Source organism: Bos taurus, chromosome 4 (genome assembly GCF_002263795.3).
Source record: "Bos taurus isolate L1 Dominette 01449 registration number 42190680 breed Hereford chromosome 4, ARS-UCD2.0, whole genome shotgun sequence".
NCBI lineage: Eukaryota > Metazoa > Chordata > Mammalia > Artiodactyla > Bovidae > Bos > Bos taurus.
The window spans coordinates 46,774,980-46,791,418 of NC_037331.1; the positions used below are offsets into that span (position 1 = coordinate 46,774,980).

The 16,439-nt window shown below is 45.7% G+C and overlaps 1 protein-coding gene and 1 non-coding gene across 14 annotated transcripts in view; one reads left to right on the top strand and one right to left on the bottom strand.

Annotated features, from left to right (window-relative positions):
* ATXN7L1 (ataxin 7 like 1) overlaps positions 1 to 16,439 on the bottom strand; it is a 264,853-nt gene that overhangs the window by 84,657 nt on the left and 163,757 nt on the right.
* On the top strand, positions 15,013 to 15,085 carry TRNAG-UCC (transfer RNA glycine (anticodon UCC)). Its single transcript has one exon. It is a non-coding gene; the product is annotated as a tRNA-Gly (tRNA).

Genomic DNA, 16,439 nt, shown 5'->3' on the forward strand with positions numbered 1-16,439 from the left:
AGGAACCAGAGATCAAATTGCCAACACCCACTGGATCATCGAAAAAGCAGGAGAGTTCCAGAAAAACATCAATTTCTACTTTATTGACTATGCCAAAGCTTTTGACTGTGTGGATCACAATAAACTGTGGAAAATACTGAAAGAGATGGGAATACCAGACCACCTGATTTGCCTCTTGAGAAATCTGTATGCAGGTCAGGAAGCAAAAATTAGAACTGGACATGGAACAACAGACTGGTTCCAAATAGGAAAAGGAGTATGTCAAGGTTGCATATTGTCACCCTGCTTATTTAACTTACATGCAGAGTACATCAAGAGAAACGCTGGGCTGGAGGAAGCACAATCTGGAATCAAGACTGCTGGGAGAAATATCAATAACCTCAGATATGCAGATGACACCACCCTTATGGTAGAAAGTGAAGAAGAACTAAAGACTCTCTTGATGAAAGTGAAAGATGAGAGTGAAAAAGTTGGCTTAAAGCTCAACATTCAGAAAACTAAGATCATGGCATCCGGTCCCATCACTTCATGGCAAATAGATGGGGAAACAGTGGAAACTGTTTTATTTTTTTGGGCTCCAGAATCACTGCAGATGGTGACTGCAGCCATGAAATTAAAAGACGCTTACTCCTTGGAAGGAAAGTTATGACCAACCTAGATAGCATATTAAAAAGCAGAGACATTACTTTGTCAACAAAGGTCCTTCTAGTCAAGGCTACGGTTTTTCCAGTAGTCATGTATGGATGTGAGAGTTGGACTATAAAGAGAGCTGAGTGCCACAGAATTGATGCCTTTGAACTGTGGTGTTGGAGAAGACTCTTGAGAGTCCCTTGGACAGCAAGGAGATCCAACCAGTCCATTCTAAAGGAAATCAGTCCTGACTATTCATTGGAAGGACTGATGCTGAAGCTGAAACTCCAATACTTTGGCCACCTGATGGGAAGAACTGACTCATTTGAAAAGACTGATGCTGGGAAGGATTGAGGGCAGGAGGATAAGGGGACGACAGAGGATGAGATGGCTTGATGGCATCACCGACTCAATGGACATGGGTTTACGTGGACTCCAGGAGTTGGTGATGGACAGGGAGGCCTGGCATGCTGTGGTTTATGGGGTCACAAAGAGTTGGACATGACTGAGCAACTGAACTGAACTCAGGGCAGCAGGTACAAACTGTGACTCTCCCAGGCAAACTAGGCTTTATAGTCACTTTAGATATAATCTAGGATGGAACAACGGACTGATTCCAAGTAGGAAAAGGAGTACGTCAAGGCTGTATATTGTCACCCTGCTTATTTAGCTTATATGCAGAGTACATCAAGAGAAACGCTGGGGTGGAAGACGCACAAGCTGGAATCAAGATTGCTGGGAGAAATATCAATAACCTCAGATATGCAGATGACACCACCCTTATGGCAGAAAGTGAAGAGGAACTAAAAAGCCTCTTGATGAAAGTCAAAGTGGAGAGTGAAAAAGTTGGCTTAAAGCTCAACATTCAGAAAACGAAGATCATGGCATCCGGTCCCATCACTTCATGGCAAATAGATGGGGAAACAGTGGAAACAGTGTCAGACTTTATTTTTTTGGGCTCCAAAATCACTGCAGATGGTGACTGCAGCCATGAAATTAAAAGACGCTTACTCCTTGGAAGGAAAGTTATGACCAACCTAGATAGCATATTCAAAAGCAGAGACATTACTTTGCCAACAAAGGTCCGTCTAGTCAAGGCTATGGTTTTTCCTGTGGTCATGTATGGATGTGAGAGTTGGACTATGAAGAAATCTGAGCACCGAAGAATTTGATGCTTTTGAACTGTGGTGTTGGAGAAGACTCTTGAGAGTCCCTTGGACTGCAAGGAGATCCAACCAGTCCATTCGGAAGGAGATCAGTCCTGGGTGTTCTTTGGAAGGAATGATGCTAAAGCTGAAACTCCAGTACTTTGGCCACCTCATGGGAAGAACTGACTCATTGGAAAAGACTCTGATGCTGGGAGGGATTGGGGACAGGAGGAGAAGGGTACGACAGAGGGTGAGATGGCTGGATGGCATCAGTGACTCAATGGACGTGAGTTTGAGTGAACTCCGGGAGTTGGTGATGGACAGGGAGGCCTGGCGTGCTGCGATTCATGGGGTCACAAAGAGTCGGACATGACTGAGTGACTGAACTGAACTGAGCGCTCTCCTATGCTACTCCCTCCATGATACCTTTTGAATAGGAGAGAGAAATGGAACATGGTTACATGTCTAATTTACTTTAAAGCACTTGAGTGTGTAAACAAATGCAAGAGAAAACAAGAGTACGTAGCTGGTGTTTTATTGTGTATGAACCAGTTGGTCTTGGCTGCTACCTCTAGGGGTGATCAGCTCACAGGGTATGAAGAATACAAAGTCTGGATTCATCAACTGGTGTTAACCTGAGGTCACATTCCCACACTGCCTACTTTAAGTCCTTTGGCTATCTGGATAAACATTCTTTTTTTTTTTTGACTGGTTTTATTTTATTTTTAATAAAATTTTAATAAAAATTGGTTTTATTTATTTATTTTTTTTACTTTACAATATTGTATTGGTTTTGCCATACATCAACATGCATCCGGATAAACATTGTGAACATAAAAAAAATGGGCTAGTGTTGGTGAAACTTGTGATTTAGTATAACGAATGCTAGAAATGGGTTCTTATTGGTGTTCAGGGTATGCAGCCTGGCAAAAAACGTTTAGTGACATCCCCACCCTTGCGTAAACAGGGTCCTGGAGGCTCCCCTGAGTGCAGCTGTCACAGCAGGAAGGTTGATGACAGCATGAAGCTGACACAGGGAAACAGTCCTGTCTCTGGATGACTTCTGCAGCTGCCTTGAGCGAACCTTTTCTCTGAGGTACGGCTGGAACAGACCAACAGAGAGAGGGCTGGGACTTCATCAAGTTCACCAAACAGGTTGGTCAAACTGCTTTCTCCCTACTTGATAAACATTTGTTTGATAACTGTCTATCTCTGCAGCAGACTTCAGTCTAACACTTGCATTCATTACCACCTGGTGGTGAGGTTGTGGGAGTAGAAGCTAAGCTTCACCACCTCAACCTTCTACAGGGGCAACTGTTGCATGGTCAGACCGGCTCAGGTCAGTCCAAACAAGCTGCCAGTGGAGGCTCACACAAGTTTCAGCACAGGATCCCTGAATACCTGGTCATCTTCACCAGATAAGGAGCTTCCTGAGAGCAAAGACCAGGTATGTCTTGTTCACTATCCACTCCTCAGCCTCACACAGTGCCTGCTCATAGAAAGTGTGTGATGGGGGACTTTCTCGGTAGTCTAGGGGATAAGACTCTGTGCTCCCAATGCAGAGAACCTGGGGTTCAATCTCTGGTTGGGGAACTAAGATCTCACCTGCTGCAATTAGAGAAGCTTGCATGCCACAACTAGAGACATGTGTGCTACAATGAAGATGCAATGCAGCCAAAATATAAAAAAGTGTGTGATGGATATTTATCCAATGAATAAATAAATGAATAGAAATTCTGTCATTTCTAGAATCTATTTTACTAGCTCTAAGCTGTGACTGTTCTTTATTCCACGAATGACAACTAATCCTCAAAAACCATAATCTACTGTTTGTCCTGGGTTAATACTTTAAAAAGCAATAAATAAACTAGTGGTAAAAACCACTGGGATCACATTAATCCTCACAGAAAATGTCATGAGATTGGTATTATTATCCCAGTGTTCAGATGAGGAAATCAAAGACCAGAGAGGTAAAAACTCGAGTTAGTAAAGTCAGACCTGAACTCAGGTCTGTCTGACTCCAAGTAGTCACTGCTACCCAGAGCTGGCCATCACTCAGTTCTGCAGGTGTGTGTTTTTTTTTTTTTTCCCTTTACTTTTCTCTCCCTTTTCTTTTTCTTTTTTAATCTACTTTTATTCTACTTACTTTGTGTTATCCTATTGAACACACATCTTTCTGGCACTTCACCTTATTTTATCAAAAGTTTCTTCTTGGGGAAAAAGCTGAATGGATGTTGGGATATATGAACCAGCTTTCTGGTTCTTCTGCTTTTAATTATTTTGATTGACACGTGGCACTGAGGCGATGTCTAATGGCCTCTCCTGTCTTTGAGCCACAGGAGAATCTGTCTCAGCTCCCCTGGTCTCCAGGGCCCCCGGTGCTAGGCTTATCCTTCCCGCTGCGGCATCCTGCCCCCAGCCACTGGACCACTGACAGTCCTTGTCTCCTGTCTCTGGGAGTTGGTGCACAGCGTTCCCTCCCTGGAATGCTTGTCCACCCTTCTGTTCTTCCCCTTGGCTAACTCTGTGGGTTATTTTTTCAAGACCCAGTTCAAACATGGCCACATTTGGGATACCCTGGAGCCCAGTCACCCTGTGTCCCTGCCAGGTCTCAGAGGAGTCCCCCCCTCCATGCTCCCGGCACGCTGCCCACACCTCAGCACCTGGCACCTGGCTCTCGAACCACTGACAGACCCGCCTCCCTCTTCCACTGTGCCAGAAAAAGCCAAGAAGTCAGGACCTTGCCTTAGCACTGGCCTGCAGCAGGCACTCAAAGTGTGTTAGATAATGAATGGATAAATCAGGAAATAATTAGCCAACCCACGGTGAAGCGCGAGAAAACACAGGGATCAGCGGGCCACCAGCTTCCAGAGGTCTGAAGGCTAGCTAACTTTAATTACCTCTCTTAGCCAGTGGGCTCAAAAACCATTTTTGAAGCCTAAGGGAATGATGGTGGGTTTATGAGAGGCAATAGACCATTTAACTCTGAGTGCTCGACTCCTTTGCCTGTTACAGAATAAAACCTCTGAAAAGATTTTCCCACTGCAGCCAGATCCCACTCTCTGATGCTGGGCCAGCCACTGGCCTCCTGTCGCGGGTTTGGGGTGATCTGACAGCACCCACGTGACAGGCTGCACTGGCAGCTCATGGGGCTCTCTCTGGCTCCGAGTGCCCATCTAAGCCAAGAAGTTAGCAGGTCCCAGATGCAGGCCAGCACAGGTTGAGCCAACCGTAGGACTTCAGCCTAATGAAATAAACAATTCCCAGCATAGCCTGACCCTTCAGAATGTAATGCCTTCTGACCGCACTGTGTAGATAAAAATAAGTTAGTAATTTCCTCTCACTAAACTCTTGGGCACAAACCAAGAAATCTGCAGTGTGGCTCTTCTGATGCTACTGTACAACTGCAAATATTTAGGCTTCTCTGAATTCTTATCAGTGTTTATCAGCAGGGATGCACCTGGCATTTCTGGCGGGACAAGTCCTCCCTGGGTGGAATCGTCCAATGCACTGCAGAGGATTTAGCGCCTCTGATCCAAGCAATGATAACGACACAGTTCTGAGCATTCCTAGGGCTGAGAGGAACTGTGAGTACTGGGATTCCCTGTGTTCTTAGCTTTCATTCACTTTGCAGGAGGAGAGTCTTGGAAGGGACTGCAGAGGCCACCCAAACCAAGTATGGTGGGGACAAGGACCAGGGAGTCAGAGCACCTGAGAACAGGGGATACTCAGACCACAGTTTGTCTGCAGGAGAAAGCGGAAGTCCTGAGAGCGAGGAGGATGCCTGGGGGCCCTGAATGAAGAAGTCAGGGTGGTGAGGGAGTTGGCCTCGCAGAACCGACAGATGGGAGCTTGAACAGAGGTCAAAAGAGTGCAAAAGGGACAAAGGATGAGCAGGGAGTAGGGAAAGCCTGGGCAACAGCTCTGAACCCCAGCTGCACTCACTGTCCTCCTCTCAGCTTGCAGGGGTGTGCGAAACAAAGGGACCAAGAAGGCCACTGATTCTGGACAGCCCTAAGGGGTGGAAGATCTCACGTACCAACTAGCTCTCCTCCCTTGCCTAGTCTTAACAGAGCACTGGCAACAACAGCCGCCCTGTCACTGTGACCATCACCACTGTGTCACACCCTGTAAATGGGACCCGCTGCGGAGAACTTCCCAGTCCCTCAGAGTGACCTTCAAGGGCATCTCGATCACAAAAGGGGAAAAGTTCTACAGCCAGCCAGGGAGAAAGCTCTGCCAGGGTGTCAGGCAGGGGAGCCAGGGACACAAGACTCAGCACCATTTAATCGCTGTACGGTCAACAGCCCTAGCAGGGTGGCAACAGGCAATGCTGTCGAGAAGCTACTTATTCCTGTCTTATCTTTCTCACTTGTTTTAAATTTACTCTATCTCGCTCTGTTGTTTGCAACTTTACAAGCAGTCCTAAATCCTTCTGCAACAAGGCTGGGTATAACTAAATAAAGTGGAGAAATAAAATACCGGCTGCATTGTCAGCACCACCAGACTGGGCATGAAGTGTCTGTCTGGGCTCTGATCTAGAAGCCAGGGGCACGCTGTAAAAGGGGTGCAGGGAGGAGGGGAAAACTCCACGGCGTGTGCTAGGGATGCTGGCCTGGACCCTGGAGCCTGGGTCCTGCCCAGCCTCCTGCTACCATCTTGGCCTCAGAGACCTCATCTTTAAAATGAGGGATCTGACTCAACGATTTCAAAGGTCCCTTTATGCCCAAGCACTGCAACTCTAAGCAGCACCCACATCTGGCTCTATTCTTTCCTGATACACTCACTGGCTCTTCTCCAAGTGGAGTAGGCCAATCAGGGCTCCTTCCAGAAGAGTTTCTGTGTGTGATGACAAATGTCAGTTGTACTGGTCACCTGCTATGCTTTTTCCAGTAGTCATGTACAGATGTGAGAGCTGGACCATAAAGAAGTCTGAGAGCCAAAGAACTGATGTTTTCGAATTGTGGTGTTGGAGAAAACTCTTGAGAGTCCCTTGGACTGTAAGGAGATCAAACCAGTCCATCCTAAAGGAAATCAACCCTGAATATTCATTGGAAGGACTGATGCTGAAGCTGAAGCCCCAAAACTTTGGCTATCTGATGTGAAGAGTCAACTCACTGGAAAAGACCTTGATGCTAGGAAAGATCGAGGGCAGGAGGAGAAGGGAGCAACAGAGGATGAGATAGTTGGATGGCATCACTGACTCAATGGACATAAGTCTGAACAAACCCTGGGATACAGTGAAGGACAGGGAAGCCTGGTATGTTGCATTCCATGGGATTGCACAGAGTTGGACACTACTGAGCAGATGAACGATGATGACAACAACTGGTCACCTGAAGCAATAACTGGTCACTCCAAAGAGACTAATGCCCCATGAAAAGGAACTGAGGTACTACTCATTTGGGGGTGTGGAAAGCCAGGCTTTCACTGGAAAATTTAATGACCCGTTTTCCCAGTGTAAAAATGGGATAAAAATACTGGTTTTTATCTCCATCCACTGATTGGGTAGTAAGTTCCCTCCTTTTAAATAAGTTCTGTTATGGAAGGTAATACCATATCTGTTGGGACAGTATCTGTGGCTGCTACAAAAACCATTATTGACAATCGAAAGAATATTATTAAGCATAAACCCACACTTAGCAGGCACTGCTAATGTTTTCAGAGATTCTTCTCATAGCCGTCCATTCAAGACGTCAGCCTTGTTTTAAGGTACCTAGTCTCACAAACCCAAAGTCATCATCCCTACTTGTACAGAGAATGGTTTAGGACATCTGCTGCTCTTAGGGAACTGAGTTCAAAATGTCAGAGTGTTTTATTTGAGTGCTTCTCAAGCCATAGGAGGTCTTGTTAAAATACAGATTCTGATTCCGTAGGTCAGTGCATTAGTCATGCCTTTTTTATTTTTCTATATTTCTGATGCTCTTACATCTTAAGGGCTTGCTGATGCTGCCTGGTCAATTTCTAGAGACAGGAAAGGCCTCACCTTCAAGTGCCCTTTTAGTATGCAAAATGACAAATCCAAAGCTCCCTCCTCTCTCCTCTCACAACCAACTCCTACCCTCCAGGCCACTATTCCCCTGCCCTAATCACCCCAGGGTCAGGTACCAGACAACTGGAGGCTGCCCCTGCACCCCAGAGCCTGCTTCAATGATTCAATCTAGCCAATCCTAATCTTCCTTACTCTGCTTCACCTGTTCCTTTCCATGGACGCTAAAATAAAGGCCCTTGCTCATGTTTTCCCCACAACCTCTGCCTCCTGACTGACCCAGCTGCTTCCCCAGGTGGCCCTGTGTGACACAGCATGCCATGGCTCTTGGGGACTGTGAATAACAAAGTGCCTTTTCAGTGGCAATTATCTCCTGATCTGTTGGCCTTACCATATCTGAATCATAATAAAACGTACATCTTCAAACAGCCAGGGATGGGGCCTGGTGATGCTGATGACCCAGGAACCACACTTAGTGCAGGAAGGCTCTAAATTACTGTGTTCCTGTCACAAACAGGGTGCTGCAGCCGGACTCTGAGGGGGATGACTGCACTGTACACGTGTCTGACTGCTCCAGAACCCAAGGTGCTATAGGAATGAAAGGGGCGAAGTGGCTGAAGCCACTACAGAGGAGACCCTGAGGACAAGAGCCAGTGCTTCTGTCTTCCTTTCCAAATGATATGAGATCATGGAGCATCCTAGATAGAAATTTAATAAACAGCTGCAATGAAAGGGAAGCAGAAACTGAGGCCCTTAAACTGCAGCAGGCACAGTGGCCATAAGGGTGACTCAAGGCTCAAGGGCGGAAGGGTAGGACTCCAGAGGGCCAACAGCACATGCTAACTGCATGCTATCTATGCCGTCTGATGTGGGCCCTGGAGGTCACATGTGCATCCTCAGGACACCTGTCAGAAGGTCCCAGAGGCCTTCTAGGGTAAGCCCTGGGATCCGAGTGACTTATTGGTCCCCAGAGCAAGAAACTATCCAGGTACACATTAATGCTTCCACCCAGAGGCAAATGAGGGCTCTGCAGACCTCCCCTCCCCCAGGGAGACCTGGGGCTTACAGAAGAGACCTAGATAGGATCTCACACCTTTTGACTCAAAGGCCACAGCACTTCTCTTCTTCCCAGGACTTTGTGGCTCCATGTGCTACTAATAAAAGCAAATCCTGATTAAGAACTATTGATTGTAAGTACTTCACATGGCTTATCTCATCTAATCCTCACAACTCTAAGAAGTAGCTGCCATTTAAATCCTTATTTTCAAGATGAGTAAGCAAGTCCAGAGGGAGTAAGCAGCTTGCCCAAGTCACCTTCTAATTGGCAGGATCAGAACTTAAATCCAAATTTTGCACCCAGGAGCCTTTGACTGTCTCCCTACTGAGGGTGGCATTATTCCAGGTGGAGGCCTCGGGTTGTGTGCCCTGAGCATCAGCACCACTGACGGCAAAGTGTCTCACCGACCCCAGATCTGCACTTTACGAGCTCTCCGGGCCAATCTGCTGCATGCCAAAGTCTGAGAAGCCTGTGTCAAAAGCAAACCTGATGGACACTTATTTTCCAGCCCAGGCTGATAATAATACCACAAGTGAAACTCTAACTATAGATTTCTCAGCTTAGCCCAATGCTCCATGAGCCAGCCTGGCAAGAAGGAATAGGCATGGGTTCAAAACCTGGCTCCAGCAGCAGGTGTCAGTTTGGAAACTTTGGACAAATAACAATTTCTCTAAGCCTCCTTTATTCCTCACGTGGAGAATGGAATGTAATATCTACCTTCTAGAGTTCATGTGGTCACCTGGGTGAGATAACTAGATAAAGTACACCACCCCACATCTAAACCCAGGAAATGCTCTGCGATGGGCAGCCCCGGGTTCCTCAGAGCTTCCCAATCTTCTAAAATGTATGTCCTTTTGCATCATGCTTTACAGTAGTATGGCTCCCCTGGTAGTTCAGCTGGTAAAGAATCCGCCTGCAATGCAGGAGACCCTGGTTTTATTCCTGCGTCAGGAAGATGCACTGGAGAAGGGATAGGCTACCCACTCCAGTATTCTTGGGCTTCCTTTTGTGGCTAAGATGATAAAGAATCCACCTGCAATGCAGGAGACCTGGGTTCGATCCCTGGGTTAGGAAGATCCCCTGCAGAAGGGAAAGGCTACCCACTCCAGTATTCTGGCCTGAAGAATTCCATGGACTGTATAGTCCATGGGGTCACAAAGAGTCGGACACGACTGAGCGACCTTCACTTTCACTTTTGGGGCTTCCCTGATAGCTCCGGTCAGTAAAAGAATCTGCCTGCAATGCTGGAGACCACAGTTCGATTCCTGGGTCAGGAAGATCCCCTGGAGAAGGGATAGGCTACCCACTCCAGTATTCTTGGGTTTCCTTTGTGGCTAAGCTGGGAAAGAATCTGCCTGCAATGTAGGAGACCTGGGTTCAATCCCTGGGTTGGGAAGATCCCCTGGAGAAGGGAAAGGCTATCCACTCCAGAATCCTGGCTTAGAGAATTCCATGGACTGTATAGTCCATGGGGCCGCAAAGAGTCAGACATGATTGAGCAACTTTCACTTTACAAAAGTATGAATCCTGAGTCCCTTTGGTGACCAAACTGAGACTAGTTTTCAGAAAGATTAAGGATAACTGAATCCTTAATCTTGATCTTAATCCTGGGTGCTATGGTCTTAGATAACTAGAGAGGTGAGCTATCTAAACAATGCCTAAAGGCATTACATTAACACTCACGTGGAGCCCAGGTTCCCAATATTGTTGAGGGTTCTAATCCCAAGGGTGGTGGGGAAGGAAGTGCTCCCTTGAGAATGGCAGAAATTCACATTTAAGCATTGGCACTGTTTTCATCTTTATTACCTGACTAACCTGGCATGCCAGAAGGAACTGTCACCACTGGCATGTCTATCAAAAGACATACACAAATCCATATCCCAGAGGTGGAGCCGAATTAATGGTGGCAAAAAAACCCAGCTCCAAGCACAGACCAAATACTGCAATGGTGACCCCAGTCCTTTCTGGGCCAAACCAGCCATCTCCAGGCCTGTGGCCCTCATATCTCTGCTGGGGCTGGGGCATCCGAACCAGACACCAACAGGCTTAAGGCACAGGTAAGGAAAAGGGATCTCTCCTTTCCCCAAAAAGGAGGAAGGAGGAAAAAAAGAAAGGATGTGGGAGAGGAAGAAGGGAGCCTCAGGGAACAATGATGCCATCCCTAAACCACCACCAAGTACGCTTTTCAATTAGAAGGGGATACAAGCAGAATTTAAAGGTTTTTTATTTTAAAGATAAAGAAATAATAATAATACTTGCTCCATTACATAAATTAAAATCCCACTGTGACATGTAAGTAGTTAGCCTTCATATTCTCAATGAAAGGGTCCAGGCAGCAAAATGAAAACCTGAGCAGACCTCATTTTTTCCTTATTCCCTTCAGGATTTGGGGATCTTTATGAAGATAGTTACTCTGCTTTGCATGGGAGCTCAACTCTTTTCTGATCCTTTTAGATTTTGGTCCAGAAAAAATCCAAACTCTTAAAACTCCAAAATCAAAGTAGGTTCTCAGGTACCTTAACTCTGACACAGCTCTCAAGTTATCCATTCATTAAGACCAAAAAAATCTAATTATATAAGCTATGAGAATGTAATAAGGAATTTAGAAAATTCAGGTATGAATGTGGAAGAAAATAAAAATTACCCATAATTACTACATTTTTTGTTTAAAGATACATGTACATGCATATTTTTAAAAAACGTGACTGTACTGAGCACTGTACATTGTGTTGGCCAAAAACATCATTTGGGTTTTTCCATAAAATCTATTGGGCTTCCCTGTTAAATGCTCTTTTTTTCCTATCATGAAATTTCTTTGTCATGAAATATTAAAAAATATTTTTAGAGGTCTGCTTCATAGTCTAACAGCCTTTACTGTTTGGCGTTCCTACTGGTTCCAATTTTTTGCTATTATAGATAAGTCTGTAGTGAACGTCCTTTAGGTAAGTGCTTACACACATTTCCATATATATATATATATGTTTTCATATAAATTCCTAGAAGCAATTTTAATTGCAGGCCCTTGATACATGCAGTCAGATGCCTGGCGGAAAGGGAGCCCCTACTTACATATCCACCAGCTCCACAAAGTCTGTCTCCTTTCTTTATCACTAACACTGGGTACTATGAATTTATCAACTTTTGCCATTTTTATAAGTGAAAAACATTGGTTTAATATTTATCAGTGAGGGTGGACATTTTTCATGCTTGGTCACTTGAATTTGTTTTTATGAACTGCATATTCATACACATTCTTTAGTATATGTCTTTTGTCATTAATCTCTAAGATTTTTTATAATAGAATATAAAAAGAATATAAGTAACTGAAAATTAGGAGTTGAAAATGATAAGTTTTTCTTTGTGAGATTTAAAACCATGAAATGGTTAATGTCATCATGCACTAAAAATCTTTTCACGGTGAAGGAAAGGATATGGGGGGAGGTAAAGTTTAAATCTGATAAAAAATTCTTTATTACCCAAGCTGATCCCACAACTCTCATTTTGAAACCTCTCCCTTTCCCAGGTAACTCAGCTGGTAAAGAATCTGCCTGAGATGCAGGAGACCCTGGTTTGATTCCTGGGTCAGGAAGTTCCCCTGGAGAAGGGATAGGCTACCCACTCCAGTATTCTTGGGCTTTCCTAGTGGTTCAGATGGTAAAGAATTGGCCTACAGTGTAGGAGACCTGGGTTCGATCCCTGGGTTGGAAAGATCCCCTGGAGGAGGGCATGGCAATCTACTCCAGTATTCTTGCCTGGAGAATCCCCATGGACGGAGGAGCCTGGCGGGCTACACTCCACGGGGTCGCAAAGAGTTGGACACGGCTGAGCAACTAAGCATAGCACCCCTTTTAAAACAACAGCAGCAACAACAACAAAGCACCAAACATAGATACAATGACAAGATGACCTCTTAGAATGAGTCCTGTCCCTAAGCTAGGTAGCCCCCATGCTCTCCCAGGAAATCTGTAGCAGGACACCACTCACAGGGAAGAACATTCATGTGGGCACCTACCCACATGGGTCCAGCTCGAGCATCCACGGGAAGTGCAGTACATTTTTCAGAGGTTCTTGTTTGGATTAGAGACAGAAAGTCTGTGGCCCGAATTCTGGGTTCCTGTGTGCCACCTGGCATGTGCTAAGTGATCAGAAAAACCCATAGAAATTGGAATCCACCTCCACCCTCTGGGCGGACAGGACTGAAGAAGATTTAAGGAAGCTACAACACTGTGTGCTCGACTCACTGTTCCAAAGAGGCAGGGCCTCAGTGACCTTTTGGTGTGGTTGCGGAGGGCACCCCAGAGAGGCAGAGCATAGACCTGTAAACTCTGGAATCTCCCAGGCAAGGAAACACCTCTTCACACACAGTTTGCATTTCAACAGCTGACAGCAGGAGGAGAAAATGTGGCCAGCCAGGTTGGGAGGGTGGAGGGTGACAACTGATGGGAGGCGAGCAACCACCTTGCACTTGGGGCAAACCCAGGGCACTCAGTGCAGGGCAGGTATTCAGGTTGGAGGCTTACCATTCACATGGGCTCTGAATCTGCCAGGGCATGTGTCCAGGCTCTGACGGTTCAAAAATAGAACAGGAAGTCCAGAGCAGAAGGAAGGCTGTAGCACAGGAATGCGAATGGGGAGAAAGGGTTTATCTTGCGGGAGAGTCTCCAGATTGAACGAAGAAGCACCAGCTCCAGGTATGAAAGACATCACAGACAGATGATAAATGGAGGCCAGGTATGAGGTTGCCTACAGCGTTTCCATATTACCTCTAGCTTTCAGAATGAGCAAGACTTTAACACAGCAAGCTATAACAGTCGCCAGGCCATGAGCACTCCCCACTACGACAGAGAGATTCTTCTTTTCTTTGGTAATCAGTAGTTGAAGGACAGATTAGTGAAAGGGAAGCTAAGGAAAGACAAAAAGGAGTGGCTAGCTCAGTGGCACCCCACTCCAGTACTCTTGCCTGGAAAATTCCATAGACGGAGGAGCCTGGTAGGCTGCAGTCCAGGGGGTCGCTAAGAGTCGGAGACGACTGAGTGACTTCACTTTCACTTTTCACTTTAATGCATTGGAGAAGGAAATGGCAACCCACTCCAGTGTTCTTGCCTGGAGAATCCCAGGGACAGGGGAGCCTGGTGGGCTGCCGTCTATGGGGTCACACAGAGTCGGACATGACTGAAGCGAGCTAGGGAGAATGTTTGGCATTTTGGCCTTTTCGGAATTCGTTCCCCCACCCCATCCCATTTCTTCTTCCACTAACAGACCTTGATTTTGCTCTGGGGAACACCTTTCTCCCACATTCAGTCCGTGAGCACCCATGGGGTAGACCCTCCCCCACCTCTGAAGACTTGAGAGGCTCCCTCCAAGGACATGGGTAGTTTTTACAGTCATTAATCCAGGCAACTGTGAAGGCCTTATAGGCTAAAGAGCTTCCACATACAAAATTGCTAGCCGGGGCTTTGGGTTGTTCTAGTTTTCTAAACTCAGGCACCACCTCGTCTCTTGGTTCCCCTAGGTTAGGATTCAAAAGCACCCCATGGCAATAACTGAACCCTAGAGAAGGGAGCTAGGAATATTCTCTGTAAGCATCATTGCTGCATTTTCACTGCAGAACTAACTGGCCGTAAGGCAATCTTGCCTTAGAAGATAAAATAACTGGCTGACAGTTTAGTCTGACAGTTTGGTTTCACTTCTCCACTGATGCAGGATTCCTATTCTTATATTGCATAAATCTTAGCTCTCATAATGGTCTATACAGTGAACAGTAGACATGTGGTCTTAAAATGGTGAATGAGAAGCACTATGTATATTGACTCAATAGAAAATATGGTGATAAAACTTATGGGAAAGTGTGAAATAACAGAGGGCAAACCTGACTGCAGCCTACTAGAAAATGATAACATATCAGTTTGCAAATCCTCCAGTGATTTGAAGGCACAGAGTCGAAGCCACGTTTCCCATAGAACTCTGGAACGTCTGTCAAGGGACGAGTGACAGTACACCAAGAGTACACGTGGTGGGAGGTTTTCACAAGGCAACACAGACCTCAGGCACCAATGTGCACCCTAGTATTTGGAAACTGACACCTCGCTCAATGAAGGAAGAAATTATAGTGAAAAAGAAAAAATGTGATGCTGAGTGAGGAGAATAATCAACAACAGCAACAAAGTACAAAATACTGTTCAGGGCCTTCCCTGGTGGTCCAGTGGCTAAGACTCTGCACTTCCACTGCAGGGGGCCTGGGTTTGATCCCTGGTCAGGGAACTAAATTCCACATGCTGCAACTAAGAATTAGTATGCCACAAATTAAGTTTTAGAGAGCTGCAACTATGGCCTGGCACAACTAAATAAATATTAAAATAAAGTGAATGGAAGACTTGGAAGACAAGTGCTTATGTACAACCCACAAAATAAAATCAGTTACTTGTGCAATATTGCCATGAATCTATGCACATTTAAAATGTATTCAGGGATTTCCCTGGTAGTACGGTGGATGAGAATCTGCCTGCCAATGCAGAGGACACGGATTCCATCCCTGATCCGTGAGGTCTCCACATGCCTTGGACCAACTAAGCTCATGCACCACGGATGGTGAGCCCACGCTCTGGAGCTCGCGAGGTACAACTTCTGAGCCCACCTCTTCACCTATTGAAGCCCGAGTGCCTAGAGCCTGTGCTCCACAACAAGAGAAGCCACCACAATGAGAAACCCAGGCACCACACTAGAGAGTAGCTCCCCGCTTGCCGCAACTAGAGAAAAGCCTGCGTGGCAATGAAGACCCAGTGCAGCCAAAGATAAAGAAAGAAAAAAAAAGTATTCAAATATTCTGCATTTCACAATAAAGACTTTAATTTGTTTTTGTTTGTTAATTCTCATTTTTTGTTTCACTATGTTTTTTTAATGTTTCTCTTTTAGTTTCTGTTATTTAATATTGCTATCACAGCCAATGAGTTATGCAGTGAAAATGTTTGCAATGAAAATGCCTGTGGCAAAGATGTCTACAGCCAAGATGCTTATGGCCAAAACAGACACACCAGAGAGGTGGCCCCGGGCTTCTGCTCATCCTGGAGCAGGAGCAGGTACAGTGGATACTGATCAGGGATCCAGACCTTCTCAGAAAGGGGGACTAAGTCTAGGAATGATTAGACTACATTTTGGGCAAATCTGATATGTATTTAAATCGGGGGTATACCTGGAACTTTTGGTGGAGACGGGAAGAGTTAGGATTTGGCAGCTTCACAAAGGACAAACTAAAACCCCACAAGTGACAGAAAAACCAGTTACATAAGGAGTGCACAGTGCTTTTGAAGTAGATTTCTGCTTTTCAGCAAGCAGTAGTGCACAGAGAGAGCCATCATAAAAGGTCTGGCCAAGATTATGCTCAAAGACTGGGCTGCCAGGGAGACTAGGAAAGGAGCCCCTCTTCAACTGTGTCCCAAATTCTGGAGTCTCCCAAAAGCCAGGGTGACTGGATAACCTCTTAAATGTCCTCTGGCCCTATAACTACCAAAGCTGAAATGTAGTTGAATTAAGAATTGAGTTCTTAAGCCATAAGAAACCTCGAGGTACGGGCTGGAATCTGAAACCTGGAATCCACTTCTTTAAATAGCCTGAACAC